Here is a 5,117-nt window from a genome sequence, read left to right as displayed (position 1 = left end):
GCACAGCCTGCTCCCTGTGAGCAGACCTCAGGCAAGCCCTGGACAGTCTGCACTTTACAAAATTAATTTCATCCTCTGAAGCAGAAAATACTAATTCCTCTTTCTCCCCGAGGAAAGGGGCTGGTGGGGAATGTGACCAGTTAAGAGAGGCCCAGCTGGGTGCCTCATTCCCCTATGCTGTCTAGGGTTTTGACTTAATGACCTCAAGGATATTTTCCAACCTAGCTGATTTTGTGATTCACACATTTGTTTATAGGATTCTGTGTGAATTACAGTGAACCTCAAAAGCTGACAGATAATTCTGTGTGACTATCATTAAGCACTGAGGCTGAAGGGCCATTGGTGACTGAAAGATAGTTTCAAGGGCCTGCTGCAATGTACAGAGACTGGCTCTGATCACAGATTACCTGATTTATTAAGCAGGTATAATATTCTGTGTCACTATATGGTGGAAGTCTCCTTGTGCCATTTTCCCTTAGAGAACATAATGTTGATCTCTTACAAAGCACTGAGATCTGTTGATCTGTTAGCAAATATATCTGTATCATACTATTTTCCTTTTCAAACTCTTCCAAATCTTTTTATAGTAATTAAGCATGCTACATCAAAAATCAAACCTGTGCAAAATCATACTGACCCCCCCCAATATTTCAGACAACTCATCTCATTTCAGCATATGATGGAAAAAGTGAATCAAAGGACAGAAAACAATCTTTGCAAGAGTAATAATTAGATTTACTTCTCCTAATTCCTTGCACATGATCTTCTGATTTGCACTGCAGGCTTATCCACCTGCCACACTGCAGCCCTGCTGCCATCACAGAACCACGTCTAGGTATTCTAGATAACACCTAACTTCTTCACAGGCCTTCTTGTAGGTATTGCCACTGCTGTTTTAAATATGACCAATAAATTGACATAATGTTCATTTGAAAATGAGCATTGTCTAAACCTGCTATTCTGACACTGATATATCCTTACCAACATTTGGTACAAACATTGCTTCAAAATTAGAGAAAACAAAGCCAAAAAACTCCTTCAAGAGGATTGGTGCCTATCCCATCAAACATCTCCACCTGCAGGTGCCCCCACAGAGCCAGGAGCTGGGGCTGCTCTCACAATCACAGATCCCTGGTGACTGTCCCACTGCACTCACAACTCTGCTCAGAGCAGAGGGTTGATGATCCAAGGTACAGAAATAGGAAAAGGAGATGAGAAGGGACACATAACACAATTATGGTTCCCATCTTTCGTTTCCTGAAGGAAACCCTATTCCATCATCCTGACTCCAAAGGTGAAGAGTCAGTTCCCATCACCTGTCACAGCAAGAAAAGAAGTCATCTTTGGGTAATCTCATCCTGGGGATAATCATGTTAGCTCCTCCTGACAGCTGCTGCAGATCTGAGAAGCAGGAGGTGCAGAAGCAGGATAAGCAGCATGATGTGGCCAGCCCAGCTCTTTATGAAAGCCACCTTTACTCCTGTGTGGTTGAAGCTCTGAGCAGGACCTTCCACTTTTCTGGGTATCCCACCTCCCCACAGCAATGGCAGCACCTGACTTTTGCTGCAGCATCCAAAACTTTGGAAGGAAATGGCATGATTGCCTTAAACTGCAAGATCCACCTGGCAGAGGATTTCTGAGTGATTATCGCATACCTCTGCTTGTCCCCGGACTTCCATCACCCAAAAGTGTGATAATCCCCAAAACACACGCCCTGCTGTGTCTTATCTGCAATTACAGCGATGTCTAAACGATGAGTTGTGCTTTCCTCACGCGTGTGGATCTGGCACGAATCCCAGGAGCCAACTCGAGCCCTCTGCTGGGTCAGGTGTGGAAATCGCCTCTCTCCTTTCACCGCTGCCGGCTTAAAGACATGCCACAAGGTCATCTCCAAACACAGCTCATCAAGCATTTCTGACTAGATACTTGGATTCACAGCTGGGAAATGGAAGGTCATTCAGCACCGTGTCTCCTCTCAAAACATAGCATGACTTGGATAGAAGCTGCTGAATGTAGATTGTCAGTCCCAGACTGACAGCACAAAGCAGCAGAAAGCCAAGCAATGAGAAGGGAAAGCCACAGGACCCTGTCATGATTATATCTTCAGTTTCAAAAATTGCTTTGATGTTCTCTCAACAGGGGATAGTTTCCATTCCCTTCAGTCTTTCCTGAAGCTTTAGTACAAATATTGGCTGTTTCTGTTGGATTTTTAGTTAGAAGTGGACTAAACAATTTCCTGTACAAACCACGGTGTCATCCCTCAGCACCCATTTAGACAGTATGAAAAGAGATGAGTAAGACCAGAACCAAAGGGGTGCCTAAAAATACAGAAAATATTCCTTGGAAGAAGGCAAAGACACAGAGGTGCATTCAGGCTGTAGACACAAAACAGTGCAAACCTCTAAAAGCCCAGCTGGCTCCTGCATTCAGCACCTTGTCTAAGGAGCCCAGCCATAGCTCAGCTTCAATTCATTTTAGACTTCCAGGACAGAGCTGAGTGTGACAAGCTGGAGGAAGGTTCATTCTCGGGTCTCCTCAGGCTGGTGGCCACGGGCAGCACACATCTCACTGCAGCTTCATCAGCTCTAAGCAGCCCAGACAGCAGCTGCCCTTCGCTTTGTGCTCTTGCATAAATGCTGCAGATTTTACTCTGCAATCTGGATTTGACAAACTGGGAACAAATAAAGATACTGATAGTAGTACCCAGGTATCTGAGCAGACCCTTAATGGAAAAGAACTCTGCCAGGAAGAAATTTGTTTCTTATATTTTTAAGATTTATCTTTTTGTTTGCTGTTCACCAAATAAATAATTTGAACAATATTAATCTCCTACATTATAACCCATCTTCACTGACATAAACCTAATGCATTACTGGAGTTACAATAGAAAGAAATAAGAAAAAACCAAAACACAATGTCACAAGTGAATTAGTATTTAACCCACTGATCATAAATCACAGTGGGTACATCCTCAGAGAGAGGAAGCTTTTATCAGGATCCTCATGAAGTGTTTAGAGAGTATAAAAATAGGACTTCCTCCTGCAAAACACCTGTTAAAGCCAATAACTTTAAGGTAGCTCCTAAGTGAGGAAAAAGTTCCTAAATGTTCTATCAAGCATGAAGATGCCAACATTTGTCAAAAAAAAAGTTTTTTATGTCAAAAACACTGCCTTGTGCTTCTTAATTCTTTTAAATAGTTCTACCACTACATACCTACCACTACCCTATATATAATCTACTGAAGATATACAACATTTATTTTAAAAATTTCTAAACATATAAGACTGCTATCAGAGTCTCAGAGCTATCAAATCAGACAGCTAATGTTTGTGTGCAGAATTCAGTGTCAGATATGCCAGCCCAGAACAATACTTGCTAAAGCAGCAAATCAGGGTTTATAGTGGTAAGTAACAGAGAATGAAGTTTGTATATCAAACCCTCTAATAAACAAGAGGAAATATCATATAAGTTCACTCTGCCATCCTGAAGATGGAATTAATTTTTAGTATGCCCCAACAACTAAATTCCTTCTCACATCAGAAAAACCTGGTTTTTACATGCAAAAGGTGGCATCAGATCTTTGTGAAAGGAATGAAAAGGCAGAAATCATTCCATGGCTCAAACATGAAAATAAAGTTGTTTTTGTGGAAAACACATGCAGAAATGTGTTGTCAATAACAATAAAAATACTCTATAGAAAATAGAAATGAGTGACAGTAAGTGGAGGGAACCCCATTCCCTGCCAGGCTCCTGTAACAGGCATATGTGTAAAGTGAAATTAGATTCTATCAAATAATGCTTCTCCATCTGCTGACACTCTGCATCACCTGTGTTCCCTTTCTCCTTTTTCATTAAAAACTTCATTAAAGACTAGGCACTAGATACTTGTGGGGCTGAGCTGAAGAATAAGAGGGTTTTTTCCCCATAAAACACACGCTACCTTTGCACCCCCTACCGGAAGAACAGCCACGAGCAAAGAGCCTGCAGAGTCTCACCACGGAGATCTTTCCCCCCCCCATTACCCAAATATTACCACAGAGGAGTTGTGTTCATCTTAAAAGGGTCATTTCTTCTAACCCTGTCATATCAATTGGATTCTAGTCAGAATCTTTACTGACTTTAGATCGAGACAGCAAAAAGTCCACAAACATGAAAATACTTTATCATATTCTTGCAAGGTAACTCAGGTTTTTTGTTTATTTGGGTTTTGGTTCTTGTGGGTTTTGGGGGTTTTTTTGTATGGAGTCCCCTTGCGCTGAGTAGAAAGGCCATTTAAATACAAAAAAAAAAAAAAAAAAAAAAAAAAGCTCTAGTGGCAATATATCACTAAATAATATGTCCAGAGGACAAACAGTTGCTAGTAAAAATCAGACCTTTGTTATCGATGTACAGAAATGGCTGTAGCAGATTTTCTGTTGTGAGGCTGGCAAGTCCTTTTCCAGAACCTTCCCTCTCCAAGGTAAGCAGCAGATCACAATATAATATTTTGGTTCTTATCTATAGTATATTTTACTAGTATAAACAGTAACCCAAGGGAATTTTTTCATGTTACTTGGTATAAAAAATGTGTTTAAATAAAATTATCCAAGAAAGCCACCGAAGAAGTTTGTCAATATTTGTCAATCCCAGTTTGTCAAAGGCAGCAGTAAACCCTTTAAGAGCAGCTCTGCTGTTACGTTTATAACCAGGAGGTGGCATTAAATGGCCACAAATCTGCTCCCAGTGTCCTTAACTGCTGCTGCCAGAGCAGGGAAGGGTCCTGCGCGATTCACACAGCGAAAACATGAAATTTAGGTTACCCCTCGCATAAACTCCCTGGAATTAGAGCGATGTAGTCATTAACTAATTCGTGTTACAGTAGCAAGAAAAATACTTTATTTCTTCTCTCCCGTCTCTTCTCCTTGTACAACCAACCCATGGCATATCTGCTCTGGCTTTTTTGAAGCCCACTGAAACCACAGGACTGAGAGGGACCCCGTTAGTGTGTGCAGTACTCTCACGTGGGGCGGATCTCAAAAGCTCGGGAGAATTTCAGAGGAACAGGTTCCATGATCCTTGCCATTTATTCACATCATCTCCAACGATTCCCACTGGGGAAACTGGGGATGCGATGCGGC

The sequence above is a fragment of the Lonchura striata genome, chromosome 7, assembly GCF_046129695.1.
Source record: "Lonchura striata isolate bLonStr1 chromosome 7, bLonStr1.mat, whole genome shotgun sequence".
Classification (NCBI taxonomy): Eukaryota; Metazoa; Chordata; class Aves; order Passeriformes; family Estrildidae; genus Lonchura; species Lonchura striata.
Note: the sequence above shows the minus strand (reverse complement) of the source record.